The 17298-nt window shown below is 36.8% G+C and overlaps 1 protein-coding gene across 4 annotated transcripts in view; it reads right to left on the bottom strand.

Moving 5' to 3' along the window:
* The window catches only part of ALKBH8 (alkB homolog 8, tRNA methyltransferase), a 115236-nt gene that overhangs the window by 21352 nt on the left and 76586 nt on the right, over window positions 1-17298 (bottom strand). The gene's annotated exons all lie outside the window — the stretch shown is intronic.

Below are 17298 nucleotides of genomic sequence, written 5' to 3'. Positions count from 1 at the left end.
GCATTATTTTGTGTCTGACTTTGTCCATTCAACATAATGATTTGAAATTCATCCATATTGTTAGATGTTTCAGTAGATTTTTTCCTTTTCATTGATAAATAAAATCCCATTGTATGAATATACCATAATTTATTTATCTTAAATCTCCTGTTAATAGATATTTGGTCTTCCCAGTTTGGGGCTACTATAAAAAAGCCTTCTATAAACATTCTTGAACTTTCGTTACTTTTGGGAATATATACCTAGAAGTGGAATGGCGGGACATAAGAAGAAATAATCAGTTTTGAAGGTGGATGAACAGTATTGCACTACTACCAGCAATATATGAGACTTCCAGGCTACTCAATATTCTTGCCAACACTTGGTTCAGAGTTTTTAATTTCAGCTACTTTAGTGAGTGGAAAATAGTATCAAACCGTGGTTTATTTGGCATTTCTCTGATGATTGATGATGTGCATCTTTTCATGTGCTTATTAACCATTCACAGATCCTCTTCTATTTTTATTGATAAAACATACAAACAATCTTAACATACATTCCATACATGGTGTACAATAAATAGCTCACAATATCATCACAGTTGTGTATTTATCACCATGATCATTTTTTTGAACATTTGAATCACTCCAGAAAAAGAAATAAAAAAGAAAAAAACTCATACATACCATACCGCTCTCATTGGCCACTAGTACTTCCATCTACTCAATTTATTTTAACCTTTGTCTCCCCCATTATTTATTTTTTATCCATATTTTTTACACATCTGTCTATACCCTAGCTAAAAGGAACATCAGATACAAGGTTTTCACAATCACACAGTCACATTCTAAAAGCTATATAATTACACAACCATCTTTAAGAAACAAGGCTCCTAGAACACAGCTCTACAGTTTCAGGTATTTCCCTCCAGCCACTCCAGTACACCGTAAACTAAAAAGGGGATACATGGATCCTGTTTTAACATGAAAGATTTTGTTCAAAGTTTCTTCCCAGTCTTTCGTTAGAGATACGTATTGTGGATATTTTCTCCCATTGTGACTTACCTTTTCATTTTTCCATAATGGTATGTTTTGACAAGTAGACACTTTTAATTTTAATGAAGTCCAATCTTTTTTTTATGGTGCTTTTCGTGATCTTTCTAAAAAAATCTTTGACCCTCCACAAGGTTGTAAAAATTCTCCTCCATTTTATTTTAGATGCTTTGTTGTTTTTGATTTTACTTTTAGTTCTATGATCTACCTCAGCTAAATGTTATGAATGATATAAGGTAGGCATCAAGGTTCATTTTCCCCCCACATGAATATCCAGTTGTTCCAGCACCATTTGTTGAACATGTCTTTTCTGCAATGAATTACATTGGTATCTTTGTCAACAATCAACTGATCTTAAAAAAAATCAACTGATTTTATATTTGCAAATATATTTCTGCAGTCTGTTCTGACATACAAAGCTATTTGTCTATTTGTATTACAACAATACATATATGCTTTTGATTACTGTAGCTTTATAGCTCTTAAAAACTGGATCAGAAAAAAAAAACAGATCAAATAAATTCCCCCAAATTATTGTTTCAGGACTATTTTGACTGATCTAGGTCCTTTGCATTTCCTTATACATTTTGCCTGTATTTATATTACTACCAAAAAGTCTTTTGGAATTTTTATTGGAATTGCACTGAATCCACAGATAATTTGTAAACAACTGATATCTTAAAAATATCAAGTATTCCTACTGTGATTATGGCATATCTCTCTACATGTATTTAGTTCCTTAATTTCTCTCAGTAATGTTTCACAGTTTTCAATGTAGATGTGTTGCATATATTTTGTTAAATTTATTCCTAAGGCTCAGATTTTCTGAGGCCAAGTTTTCTACTTGCTTTATTCTACCAAAGTTATCTCCCTACAGAAATGGGTTTCATATTCACAGGAAAAGCACTAAGCCTAAAAGATCTGAACAACTGTAATTTTATATTTAAGTTGTTGATGTTTCTTTATTAACAGCAAGATAAGTTCTGTTTACAGAAGATCTAGAAAAGAAAACGTTTATAGAATTAAAATGGATTTGATACAAAAAATGAAAAAATATCAGTACCCACTATGAAATAACTACCCATCTCTCAACTCCCAATTCCAAGCCCCTGGTCACCTTTTATCTACTTTCTGTCTCTATGAATTTGCCTATTCTAAATATTTCATGTAAGAGAAACCATACAAGAGTTGTCCTTTTGTGTCTGGCTTATTTTACTCAACATGGTCATTCATGCATGGCATGTTCTCCTTTATTCTTTAATGTGTTAGATTTCACTGACTGATTTTTTAAATGCTAAGACACCTTGCACACCTAGGATAAACTCCACATGGTCATGACATATCCTCTTTTTATATATCACAAAACGGGATTTGTGAATATGTTCTTGAGGATTTTTCCTTCTCTGTTATGAGAGATACTGGTCTGTAATTTTCTTTTATTATAATGTTTATTATAATGTTATTCACAGATTTTGGTACCAGGATAATGTCAGTTTCATAAAACAAGTTAGGAGAATTACTCTTAAAAGAGCTTGTGCTAAATTTACATTTTGACTAGTGCATTTCCTAATATAACTTACATGGACAGCTTAATTGAACACTATAGTACTTGGAATCTTGAGTAGGGGCATGAGATTTTGTTGGTTTGTCCAAAGCAACGCCTCAATGAATCCCAGAGTGATTTGAACAGTGAATAAAAAAGTATTTGCAAAGTCCCCTTGGGGGAATGGTGAGAAAGGGGGAAAATTCAACTTCCCCAAGTGGAGAATTCTTCATATTCTCACAAGCAGTGGGGATGACCAAAGCAATAAGCTGAGCCCCCAATCTTGGGGTTTGTTCATATTAACCCCGCAAAGGATAAGCTAAGCCTACTTAAAATTAGTAAGAGTCACCCCCAAGAGAACCTCTTTTGTTGTTCAGAGTGGTCTCTCTCAGCCAACATGATAAGCAAACTCACTGCCCTCCCCCTCTCTACCTGGGACATGACACCCAGGGGTGTGGACTTTCCTGGCATGGGACAGAAATCCTAGCATGAGATGGGACTCAGCATCAAGGGATTGAGAGAACCTTCTTGACCAAAAGGGGGAAGAGGGAAATGAGACAAAATAAAGTGTCAATGGCTGAGACATTCCAAACAAAGTTGAGAGGTTATCCTGGAGGTTATTCTTACACATTAAATAAATATCACCTGTTTAGTTAAGGTATAATGGGGAGGCTAGAGGGAACTGCCTGAAAATGCAGAACTGCTCCAGTAGCCATGTTTCTTGAAGATGATTGTATAATGATATAGCTTTTGCAATGTGACTGTGTGGTCGTGTAAACCTTTTGTCTGATGCTCCTTTTATCTACCTTATCAACAGATGAGTAAAACATATGGATTAAAAACAAATAAATAATAGGGGAAAAATGTTAATATAACTTCAGTAGATTGAAATGCTAGTGATCAATGAAAGGGAGGGATAAGGGGTATGGTACGTATGAATTTTTTTTGTTTTTATTTCTTTTACTGAATTGATGCAAATGTTCTAAGAAATTATCATGATGATAAATATACAACTATGTAATGATTTGTGAGTTATTGATTATATAAGAATGGAAGGATCATATGGTACGAATATTTGCGTTTGTATGTGGTTATGTTTCATAAAAAAAGAGCTTGTGCTAAAAACAACTTTTTTAAAAGTAAAGACTGGGAATCATTGCCTGTATTAATATTATTGTTACTCTAACAGCTAAAAATGATTAAGTATATGGTGTTTAACAAAGTCAAGTATTTCAGAAGAAAGAGAAGAATGAGCGTCTTGAAACTCATTAGCAAATTAATTCCTCTTTTGGGGACTAACTGGCTCTCTATTATGTCTCTTTTAAGTCAACCACTTCACTTGCCTAGAGTTAAACCTTAGGCAAAAACCAAGCAGTTCTTAACTGCTTTTGGCACCAATCTCAGATTTTTAGGAATCGGTAACCCAAGTACTAAGAATAGTTATTTCTTCAAGATGTAGCCAACTCACTGACAGAAATCACTCATACTCCATGACTAGTGGTGTGGAAAAGTAAACAAATTATAATATAGCTGGCAAAGATAAATAAAAAGAAATCTTTAAAAAAAGGTTTAAATATAAGTCCAACAAAATAAAAGAGACATCTCAAGGTAGTAGGAGACAATACAGCCTTTAAGAGTTATGAAATGGTAGAAATTCTTTTAGACTAAGGCATTCAGAAAAGCTTTATAAATTAAAACATAACTCAGCTGTATATACAAAAGTGATATGCAGCCTTAGAACAGGGAGTAATAGTAGAAGGAACAGTAGGAAACAAGAAAATGTAGGCCTCATCTAAAGAAGGCCATTACTATTTGGTCTCAGCTACTACTGCCAAATGATGCTGTGGACCAACATTGCCAAATCTTTCCAACGTTAAAAAGAAAAATCTAAAAAAGTCAGATTTTTAAATGAAAGCTCCTGAGTTTTTATATGTACGCAATTTAAAAAAACCCAAAACCATCACTACAATGTAGACTACTACTGCATCTGCATAAAGGATATACCTGGCATTTAAATTTGTCCCGTGTGCTACCAATCCACCACCTTTGATACAGGACATAGTGGACATGCAGTTAGAATAATAAATTAGGACTAGATCAAATTAAACTTAGATTGAGGTGTTTGGAACTAATATTATAGGCAGCGTTAATAAGACTTTTTCAATCCATGTCCTCTATAGTACTTTCTAGTGCTATTTTTTCCAACAACAAAAAGTTTTTATGAAGGTTTACTTCCTATAGTTGATATATGTAAACTATATTAAATACGCTCATTCAATCTACTCCCTCATCCATCCAGAAAGTCTGATAAATGCCCCAATAGCCAGTATATCATTTGTTTGGTCAGTCTCTCTCTCTCTTCCTGTTTCTATCTGTGCCACCCTTGTTCCCTCTCTTCCTTACCTCTTCCTTCTCTCTTTCTGGCCGTTCCCCCCCCCCCCCGAGAAATTATTGTAGAGAATTTTGATTATAAAGAAAGATATTAAAATAAATATTATCTATAATACAATTGTTCAGAGATAACTACGATTAACATTTACTAGCACAATACATTTTGAACAAGAGAATAATAATCAAATCCTGTTTTAAGACAGCTAATCTTTACCATTACCCAAAAGAGACTAAAATATTTTTAGAACATAACTGTATAAAAAGAAACTTTTTATTTTGCATTTGTTGTAATACCATAATTCTTAAGAAATTTAAATGTTACTGACAATATAAGCACATGAATCCAGAAATAGAAAATGTGACTATTCTCAAAATTCCAAGTACTTGAAATCATTGGGTCACACTGCCATTTTCACTTATCGTATTTGCAAATTTCTAAAATGGCCATTCAAAGGTGCATGGTTTGGTTCAGTGGTAGAATGCTCACCTTCTAAGCAGGAGACCCACGTTCAATTACTCGACCATGCACCCCCCAAAATAAAATAAATAAATGGCCATTTTTAAAAATCAGGCAATTAATTTTAAACCCTACATGTTCATAGCAGCATTATTTCTAACTGCCAAAAGACAGAAGCAACCCAAGTGTCCATCAACCAATGAATGGACAAACAAAATGTAGGATATACAAACAAAGGAATATTTATTCACCCATAAAAAGGAGTGAGGTCCTGATACATGTGACAACATGGATGAGCCTTGATGATACCATGTTGAGCAAAATAAGCCTGACATTGATATGAAATAATTAGCACTGATATGAAACAATTAGCATAAATAAATTCAAAGAGTCAAAATCTAGAATATAGGTTACTAGAGGACAGGATCAGGGGAAGGGAATAGGGAATTAAGGCTTAAAATGAACAGTTTGTATCTGGGACAATGGAAAAGTTTTTGGTGATGGATGGTGGTGACAGTAACACAACATTTTGAATGTAATTAGCAGCACTCAATTATATACTTGAATGTGGTTAAAAGGGAAAATTTTAAGTTGACTATATGTCACCAGAATAAAACTTTTTAAAAAAATACATGGGACTACACGATATAAACAATGAACCTGAAGTTAAACTATGGACTATAGTTAAGGTACAATTATAAAAATGTGCTTTCATCAACTATAACAAATGTATCACATCAATGAAAGGTGTTCATAACAGGGTAGTATCAGGAATCCTGCATTTTATGCATGACTATCTATAAACTGACAACTTCTCTTAGAAAAAAAAGTCCTACCTCATAGAAGCAGGTCATCTTTTTTATGACTTTAGGACAGGTTACAAATATATTTACATGATCATCTCCTTGAATTTTTATAAAAATGTGTCAGCTTAAATCTCTAAGTAGGACAGAAATAAATATAGAACTCAGCAATATTTAAAATGACAATACATGTAAATTTCATCAGTGTGATGCTTCCTTCTTAAAGGCTGAAGAAAAGAAGAATTTCTGCCAAAAATGCATAACCCATTTCTTCAGGATTAGATTTAAACCAACTAAATTGAGGGACTTTCTTCAAAATGTCTGGTCTCAAAAGTGTCAATGTTATATGATCCAGAAATTCCATTACTAGGTGTATATTCAGAGGAACTGAAGGCAAGGACACAAATGCACATTTGCACACTGATGTTTATAGCAGCATTATTTAAGATGGCCAAGGAGATGGAAACAACCTTACTGTCCATCAACAGAGGAGTGGCTAAACAAACTGTGGTATATACATATGATGGAATATTATGCAGCTATGATACAGAATAAACTGTTGAAGCATATAACAATGTGGATGAACCTTGAGGACATTATGCTCAATGAAATTTGCCAGAAACAAAAGCATAAATACTACATGGTCTCACCAATAGGAACTAACATTAATGAGTGAACTTTGAGAACTAAAGTTAAGAACAGGTTATTTTCACAGTCGAGAGGTTATTCTTATGCATTACAGATATTTCTTTTTAGTTTATGGTGTATTGGAGTAGATGGAGGGAAGTATCTGAAACTGTTGAGCTGTGTTCCAGCAGCCTTGATTCTTGAAGACAATTGCATAAAGATATAACTTTTACAATGTGACTATGTGTTCTAGTTTGCTAGCTGCTGGAATGCAATATACCAGAAACGGAATTACTTTTTAAAAGGGGAATTTAATAAGTTGCAAGTTGATAGTTCTAAGGCCAAGAAAATGTCCCAATTAAAGCAAGTCTATAGAAACGTCCAATGTAAGGCATTCAGGGAAAGGTAGCTTGATTCAGGAAGGCCTATGAAGTTCAGGGTTTCTCTCTCAAATGGAAAGGCACATGGCGAACATGGTCAGGGTTTCTCTCTCATCTGGAAAGGCATGTGGCAAACACGACATCATCTGCTAGCTTTCTCTTCTGGCTTCCTGTTTCATGAAGCACCCAGGAGACATTTTCCTTCTTCACCTCCAAAGGTCACTGGCTGGTAGACTCTGCTTCTCATGCCTATGTCATTCTGCTCTCTCAGAATCTCTTTTTCTTTGAAATGTTTCCTCTTTTATAGGATTCCAGTAAACTAATCAAGACCCACCCAAATGGATGGAGGCATATCGTCACCTAATCCAGCTTAACAACCACTCTTGATTGAGTCACATCTCCAGGGGGATGATCTAATTATAGTTTCAAACATATAGTACTGAATAGGGATTAGAAGAAATGGCTGCCTTTACAAAATGGGATGAGGATTAAAATATGGCTTTTCTAGGGTACATAAACATTTTCAAACCAGCACACTATGTTGTTGTGAAAACCTTGTGTCTGATGCTCCTTTTATTCAGGATATGGACAGATGAGTAAAAAAATATGGATTATTAATTATTAAAAAAAATTAAATGATAGGAGGGACAAAGGGTAAAATAAATTGGGTAGGTAGAAATACTAGTGATCATTGAGAGAAGGGGTTCAGGGTATGGTATGTGTGAGTTATTTCTTTTTCTGGAATAATGCAATGTCCTAAAAAAATGATCATGGTGATGAATACACAACTATGTGATGATATTGTGAGCCGATGATTGTACACCAATAAAAATAAAAAAGAACAGATAATCAGGAGACAGAAATAAGGCAGACATTGGGCATTTGGTCTGAACGAATACAGATTGTACAACTGGATTGACCGTAAAAATTCAGAAATGGATATTTTACTACTATTACATATTGTAATAATATGTAATAGTAGTAAAAGAATATAAGTATACTGAATGAAGCTGAATGTGAGTATGGTTGAGGGAGAAGGGCTAGGAGCATGTATGAAACAAAGGAAAGATAGAGCAGATTAACAAATCCAAAGGGAAAAATCATGTGATCATCTAGATTGATGCAGAAAAAGCATTCGACAAAATTCAATATCCTTTTCTGATAAAAACACTTCAAAAGGTAGGAATCAAAGGTAACTTCCTCAACATGATAAAAGGCATATATGAAAAACCCATAGCCAGCATTGTAGTCAATGGTGACAGAGTGAAAGCCTTCCCCCTAAGATTAGAGATGAGACAAGGATGGCTCCTGTCACCACTATCATTCAACACTGTACTAGAAGTTCTAGTGAGAGCAATCAGGTACGAAAAAGAAAAAAAAGGCATCTGTATTAGTTAGGGCTCTCTAGAAAAAAGAATCGACAGGGAAATATTTGTAAATATAAAATGTGTAAAAGTGTCTCATGTAACCATGGGAAGGAAGAGTCCAAAATCTGTACAGCAGGCTGTGAAATTGATGATTCCAATGGAGGGTCTGGATGAACTCCATAGGAGAGGCTCACTGGCGGAAGCAAGAAGAGAGCCTGTCTCTTCTGAATGCGCCTTAAAAGGCTTCCAGTGATTAGATTAAACATTACTCATTGCAGAAGACACTCCCCTTGGCTGATTACAAATGGAGTCAGTTGTGGATGCAGTCGATGTGATCATGATTTAATTCTATGTAATGTCCTCATAGCAACAGACAGTCCAGCACTTGCCCAACCAAACAGGTACCACACCACTTGGCCAAGTTGACACATGAACCTGACCATGACAGCATCCAAATTAGACAGGAGGAAGTAAAACTTTGAATATTTGCAGATGACATGATACTATACTTGGAAAATCCTGAGAAATCTATAACAAAGCTACTTGAGCTAATAAAAAAATTCAGCAAGGTGGCAGGTTATAAAATTAATGCACAAAAATCAGTAATGCTTCTATACACAAACAATGAAACAACGACCTAACCAAGGAGTTAACAAAGGAAAAATTTTGATTCAAAATAGCAACTAAAAGAATCAAGTATCTGGGAATGAACTTAACTAGGGACGTAAAGGACTTGTACACAGAGAACTACATAACATTGCTAAAAGATAACAAAGAAGGGGTGGAAAGACATCCCATGCTCATGGATAGGAAGATTAAATGTAGTCAAGATGTCAGTTTTACTCAAATTGATCTACAGATTCAATGCAATAACAATCAAAATTCTAAGAAACTACTGAAGACTTGGAAAACTAATTACCAAATTCACCTGGGAGATCCCGAATAGCTAAAGGCATCCTAAAAAAGAAGAACAAAGGGGGAGGATCAACACTAGCGATTTTACATGGGCAGGCACCAGGAATCGAACCCAGGTCCTCGGGCATGGCAGGCAAGCACTCTTACCTGCTGAGCCACTGTGGTCTGCCCAACACTAGTGATTTTAAAGCTTACTACAAAGCCACAGCTGTCAAAACAGCATGGTACTGAGACTTCTGGGTAAAGATGGTGGCTTAACAATGTGCGCATTTTAGTTCATCGTCCAGAACAACTACTAAATAACCGGAAACAGTACATAACAGCTCCTGGGCCACGTCAGTGACTGGACACACAGTGTACCCCAGTCTGGAACAGCTGGACCAGCTGTGAGTCCCCCCAGAAGCGTGAGTTCCCAAAACTGTGGCAGCCAGTGCCCCTCCCCCACAGGCTGTCTTCTAGAAGGGAAAGGAAAGACACTTTACCAGCAGCAGGGGCTGAGTCCAACTAAACACCAAATGTGGAATTAATCAACAAATTCTACCTACGAAAAATAGGCCGCCAGTTTAGGTGAATCTGGTCAAAGCGGAGGTTGCTCATATGCGCCCCAGCGCCAAGGGGGCAGAGCTGATGGAAAAAGAGAAAAAAAAGAAGGAAACAGAGGTTTTTGTGGCTGTGTTTCTACAAAGGCATGACTGCCTTTGGATATAGCGGCAGGACTTCTCAGGCTGCAACTGCCCCAGGCATAGGCAGAAGCGAACTCATTTGGGGGCTTTTCTGATACCTGTGCCTTCCCCAGGGGAGGGGTGAAGGCCAACTCAGGTGGAATCCCTCCCTCAAGGAATTTAGACACCAGGGCTTGGCAATTTGAAGCCATTAAAACCAGCCTACAACCTCTCCTCTGTCTCCACCACGCCCCCAGCAGGGAGAGTCTGCCAAAGTTAAAGGAGCCATAACATCTTTTGCTGGTGCGACCTGCAGGCAGACAAGCACCACATACGGGGCAGGATAAGAAAAACAGAGCCCAGAGACTTCACAGGAAAGTCTATCAACCTGCTGGGTCTCACCCTCAGGGAAAACCAATGCAGGTGACTCTTTCCTCCTGATAGGAGGCCAGTTTGGTCTGGGAAAATCTGGCTGGGGTCTATAATACTTAAGTAGACCCTCCTAAGGGTGGGGGGGAAAAGGCACCATATAAGCAGGGCAAGAAACAAGAAAACAAGAAATGAAAAATTATCCTCAGTTAAACAAAACTTAAGCTAGAGGTCCAGATAAAGCTGAACTGAATGTCAAAGAACAGACAGACAACAAATTCATCTAGCAAGAAAACCCTAGGTAAAAGAAGTGAAAGCAATCTCCAGAATAAACTAATTAAGGTAATTAAATGACTAGATGCCAACAAAAAATAACAAACCACACTAGGAAAATCAAAGCTATGGGCCAGTCAAAGAAACAAACCAACAATTCAAATGACATACAGGAGCTGAAACAATTAATTCAGAATATACGAACAGACATGGAAAACCCCATCAAAAACCAAATCAATGAATTGAGGGAGGATATAAAGAAGGCAAGGAATGAAGAAAAAGAAGAAATTGAAAGTCTGAAAAAACAAATCACAGAACTTATGGGAATGAGAGGCAAGGTAGCAGAGATGAAAAAAAAACAATGGAAACCTACAATGGTAGATTTAGAGAGACAGAACATAGGATTAGTGAACTGGAGGACAGAACATCTGAAATCTGGCAATAAAAAGAAAATATAGGGACAAAAACGGAAAAATATGGGCAGGGACTCGGGAATTGAAAGACAATATGAAGCGCATGAATATACGTGTTGTGGGTATCCCAGAAGGAGAAGAGAAGGGAAAAGGAGGAGAAAAACTAATGGAGGAAATCATCACTGAAAATTTCCCAACTCTTATGAAAGACTTAAAATTACAGATCCAAGAAGTGCATCATACCCCAAACAAAACAGATCCAAATAGACGTATTCCAAGACATTTACTAATCAGAATGTCAGAGGTCAAAGAGAAAGAGAGAATCTTGAAAACAGCAAGAGAAAAACAATCCATCACATACAAGGGAAGCCCAATAAGACTATGTGTAGATTTCTCAGCAGTAACCATGGAGGCAAGAAGACAGTGGGATGATATATTTTAATTACTAAAAGAGAAAAACTGCCAACCAAGAATTCTATACCCAGCAAAATTGTCCTTCAAAAATGAGGGAGAGATTAAAACATTTTCAGACAAAAATCACTGAGAGAATTTGTGACGAAGAGACCAGCTAGCTCTGCAAGAAATACTAAAGGGAGCACTAGAGACAGATACGAAGACAGAAGAGAGAGGTGTGGAGAAGAGGGTAGAAAGGAAGACTATGAGTAAAGGTAAAAAGAAGGAAAATTAGATATGACATATAAAATCCAGAAGGCAAAATAATAGAAGTACTACCCATGCGGTAATAACAATGAATGTTAATGGATTAAACTCCCCAATCAAAAGACATAGACTGGCAGAATGGGTTACAAAACAAGATCCATCTATATGCTGTCTCTACTCAAAGGACATGAGGGCAAGGACACAAACGGACATTTGCACACCAATGTTTACAGCAGCATTATTTACAATTACCAAGAGATGGAAGCAGCCAAAATGTCCATCAACAGATGGTGGCTAAACAAACTGTGGCATATACAAAAGAAGGAATATTATGCAGCTGCAAGACAGAATAAAGTTATGAAGTATGTAACAACATGAATGGACCTTAAGGACATTATGCTGAGTGTGATTAGCCAGAAATAAAAGGACAAATACTGTATGGTCTCACTGATATGAACTGACATTAGTGAATAAACTTGGAATATTTCATTGGTAACAGAGACCATCAGGATATAGGAATAGGGTAAGATATTGGGTAATTGGAGCTGAAGGGATACAGACTGTGCAACAGGACTGAATATAAAAACTCAGAAATGGACAGCACAATATTACCTAACTGTAATACAATTATGTTAAAACACTGAATGACAGCATCAAGGGATTGAGAAAAACTCTAGAATGAGCTGAGACCCAGCATCAAGGGATTGAGAAAATCCTCTCAACCAAGAGGGGGAAGAGTGAAATGAGACAAAGTGTCAATGGCTGAGAAAGTCGAGAGGTTATCCTGGAGGTTATTCTTACGCATTAAGTAGACATCATCTTGTTATCCAAGATGTAATGGAGAGGCTGGAGGGAACTGCCTGAAAATGTAGAGCTGTGTTCCAGTAGCCATGTTTCTTGATGATGATTGTATAATGATACAGCTTTCAAAATGTGACTGTGTGATTGTGAAAGCCTTGTGTGTGATGCTCCTTGTATCTACCTTGTCAACAGATGAGAGGAACATACGGAATAAAAATAAATAATAGGGGGAACAAATGTTAAAATAGATTTAGTTTGAAATGCTAGTGATCAATGAAAGGGATCGGTAAGGGGTATGGCCTGTAAAATTTTTTTGTTTGTTATATTTTTCTGTTGTCTTTTTATTTCTTTTTCTGAATTGATGCTAATGTTCTGGGAAATGATCATGATGATGAAAATGCAACTGTGTGATGATATTGTGAATTGCTGAGCATATGTGTTGGGAATGTTTGTTTCTTATAACTTTTTTAAATTAATAAAAAATTAAAAAAAACACTGAATGAAGCTGCATGTGAGAATGATAGAGGGAGGAGGGCTGGTATAATCTAGGAATGCCTAGAGTGTATAATAATAGTGACTAAATGTACAAATTTAAAAAATGTTTTTGCATGAGGAAGAACAAAAGAATGTCATTACTGCAGTATGCTGAAAATAGATGATAATTAATATTTTAAAATTTCAACTTCTGCAAAAAATGTTTATTTGGTACAAATTTATATTTTGACTAGTGCATCTCCTAATATAACTTATGCAGATAGTTGGGTGAACACCTTAAGTACATGAAACTTTGGAAAGGACATGAGATTTTGTTGGTTTGTCCAGGTGATGCCCTGTTGAATCCCAGAGTGATATGATCAGTGAGTGGAAAAGTATTTGCAAAGTCCCCTTTGGGGAATGGTGAGAATGGGGGAAAACTCAACTTCCCCAAGTTGAATTCTTGATATTCTCATAAGCAGTGGGGACAACCAAAGCTATAGGCTGAGCCCCCAGTCTAGGGGTTGGTCCATATGAAAAGCCTACTTAAAATTAGGCCTAAGAGTCGCCCCCAAGAGAACCTCTTTTGTTGCTCAGATGTGGCCTCATCTCTCCAGCCAACATAGCAAGCAAACTCATCACCCTCCCCCTGTCTACATGGGACAGAAATCCCAGAATGAGCTGAGATTCAGCATCAAGGAATTGAGAAAAACTCTAGAATGAGCTAAGACCCAGCATCAAGGGATTGAGAAAATCTTCTTGACCAAAAGGGGGAAGAGTGAAATGAGACAAAGTGTGAATGGCTGAGAAATTCCAAACAGAGTCAAGAGGTTATCCTGGAAGTTATTCTTACGCATTAAGTAGATATCACCTTGTTATTCATGATGTAATAGAGAGGCTGGAGGGAACTGCCTGAAAATGTAGAGTGTGTTCCAGTAGTCATGTTTCTTGATGATGATTGTATAATGATATAGCTTTCACAATGTGACTGTGTGATTGTGAAAACCTTGTGTGTGATGCTCCTTTTATCTACTTTGTCAACAGATGAGTAGAACATATGGAATAAAAATAAATAATAGGGGGAACAAATGTTAAAATAAATCTAGTTTGAAATGCTAATGATCAATGAAAGTGAGGGGTAAGGGGTATAGTATGTAAAATTTATTTTTTCTGTTTTTGTTTTATTTTTCTGTTGTCTTTTTATTTCCTTTTCTGAATTGATGTAAATGTTCTGGGAAATGATCATGATGATGAATATGCAACTATGTGATATTGTGAATTGCTGAGTGTATGTGTTGGGAATGTTTGTGTTTCTTTCTTGTAATTTTTTTTTTTTTGATTAATAAAAAATTTTAAAAAAAATTAGGCCAAAAAAAAAAAAAACAGCACGGTACTGGCATAAAGATAGAAGTATTGAGAAATGGAAGAGAATCAAGAGTGCAGAAAGAGACCACCAATCTATAGACAATTAATCTTTGACAAGGCCCCCAAATCCACTGAACTGGGACAAAATAGTCTTTTTAATAAATGGGCATAGGAGAAATGGATACCAATGGCCAGAAGAATGAAAGAGGACGCTTACCCTACACCCTACACAAAAAATTAACTCAAAGTGAGTCAAACACCTAAATATAAGAACTAGTACCATAAAAGCTCCTAGAAGAAAATGTAGGGAAACATCTTCAAGATCTAGTAATAGGAGGTAGCTTCCTAAACTTTACACACAAAGCATAAGCAACAAAAGAAAAAAAAAGATAAACGTGAATTCCTCAAAATCAACTGCTTTTGTGCCTCAGAAGACTGTCAAAAAGGTGAAGAGGCAGCCAACTCAATGGGAAAATATTTGGAAATCACGCTTGGATAAAGGTTTGATTTCCTGTATACATAAAGAAATCATGGAACTCAATCAATAACAGAACAAGCAACTCAATTATAAAGTGGGCTAAAGAAATGAATAGATATTTTTCTGAAGAGCAAATTCAGATGGCTAAAAAGCACACGAAGAGATGCTCAGTCTCATTAGCTATAACGGAAATGCGGATCAAGACTACAAAGATACCACCTCATACCTATAAGAATAGCTGCTATTAAACAAACAGGAAACTACAAATGTTGGACAAGATGTAGAGAAATTGGGACACTTACGCACTGTTGTTGGGAATGTAAAATTGTACAGCCGCTATGAAAGACAGTCTGGTGGTTCCTCAGAAAACTAAATATTGAATTGCCCTACGGCCCAGCAAATCAATCACTCAGTATATACCCAGAACAGCTGAAAGCAATGACACAAGAAGATATTTGCACAATAATGTTCATAGCAGCACTATTCACAATCGCCAAAAGATGGAAACAATCCTAGTGCCCATCAACAAAATGTGGTAAATACACGTGATGGAATACTATACAGCAGTAAGATGAAATTACATTCTGAACAAGGTTGTTCAGGACAAGATGGATGAGTCTTGAGGACATAATGCTGAGTGAAATAAGCCAGACACAAAAATATAGATACTATATGATTCCACTTTTATGACCATGGTAAAGGCTTATAATACAGAATATAGGGGACCTAGAGATACACAGAAGCTTGAGATGGGTGAACAGTTAGCTAATGAGATTGAACTTAATTGTAAGGGAATAGACAGAAGTGAAGGCAGTTCATTAGTGGGTCTATAAGTAATATTATCATATGGAAGGTGAAGATGATTTAAAGGGGTTGTACAGACAGACTCATGTGTCCCTACCAATTGAGACTACAAATATAAATAAGTTCTTGCATGAATTACTGCAAAGGTATGAATTTTGTACAAAGAGTGTATAATTTCAGGGCATAGGGGAAAAATGCTATTGTATGATATGGGCTATGTTTAACAAGAAAATATCAAAGTACAGTAGCAATACCAGGAGTACATAATGGGGGGAAGGACAAAAGTTAGGGGGAAGTTTGGATTTTCTATTTGGTGAGGGTGTGTTTATTGGCTATCTCTCCCTTGAGAACAATGAAATTATCTAAAATTGAGAGTGCTGATGGACTGTTGACTTTGGACATTTTACATGAGGCCTAGTAGATGGAGGTGGTGATCAGACTTCAACTAGAGATATGAATGAAGCTGATTTGGATAAAACTAAGGTGAATTAGAACACAAAGGAAAGGATGATATGGTCCATACTTTAAAACTTCAACTTTGGTAAGAGAGCAAAGGAAGGATGTTTATTTGGTACAAAATTTATATTTTGGGAACTGCATTATCTAATTTAACTCATATGATCATACATGATTACATGGTATCTTGAGTGGGGCATGAGATCACAGTGTTTTGTGCAAGATGGTGTGTGCTGTGGTGTATATCCCACAGAGGTTTGGGAGGAAAATGGAAGGGTATTTGCAGGGTCCCCTTGGGGGACTAGAGAGAAAGGGGGAGGTGTTCAGCTTCCCCATCCAAGGAATTCCTGGTGTTCTCGCAAGCGGTGGGAACAATCAGTTAGGTGGGTTGAGCTTGGGGTTCACTGCTGGGGGACTTGTTTCTGTGATGGTGAAGCTAGGCCTACTTGTGGTTATGCCCGGGAGTTGTCCCCAGAGGACCTCTGTTATTACTCAGATGTGGCCTCTCTCTCTAAGCCCCTCAGCAGGTAGACTTGCTGGCCTACCCACTGTGTGGACCGTGGCTCCCAGGATTATAAATCTCCCTGGCAGTGTGGGGCAGGACTCCTAGGATGGACCAGGGCCCGCCATTGTGGGATTGGGGTGGGGAGGCCTTCTTGTCCAAGATGGGGAAAAGGGAGATGGGATAGGGTAGAGTTTTAGTGGCTGAGAGATTTTGGGAAGAGTCGGGAGGTTGTTCTGGGAGTTGTTCTTGTGCATTATATAGATATCCGTTTTTGGTTTGTGGTGTTTTAGAGTGGCTAAAGAGAGATGTCTGGGGCTGTTGAGTTGTGCTCCAGTGGCCTTGATTCTTGAAGACAATTATGTAGCTGTGAAGATTTTGCAGCATGACCATGTGATTGTGGAAACGTATCTGATGTTCCTTTTGTCCAGGGTTTGGACAGATGAGTAGAGGAAAAAAGATTAAATATATATATATATATATATTTTAAAGTGTTGATGTCATGAAAAACTCGGGAATCGTTTCAA

The sequence above is a fragment of the Tamandua tetradactyla genome, chromosome 8 (genome assembly GCF_023851605.1).
Source record: "Tamandua tetradactyla isolate mTamTet1 chromosome 8, mTamTet1.pri, whole genome shotgun sequence".
Classification (NCBI taxonomy): domain Eukaryota; kingdom Metazoa; phylum Chordata; class Mammalia; order Pilosa; family Myrmecophagidae; genus Tamandua; species Tamandua tetradactyla.
The sequence above is the reverse complement of the archived record's forward strand: the minus strand, read 5'-3'. Positions and strand labels throughout refer to the sequence as shown.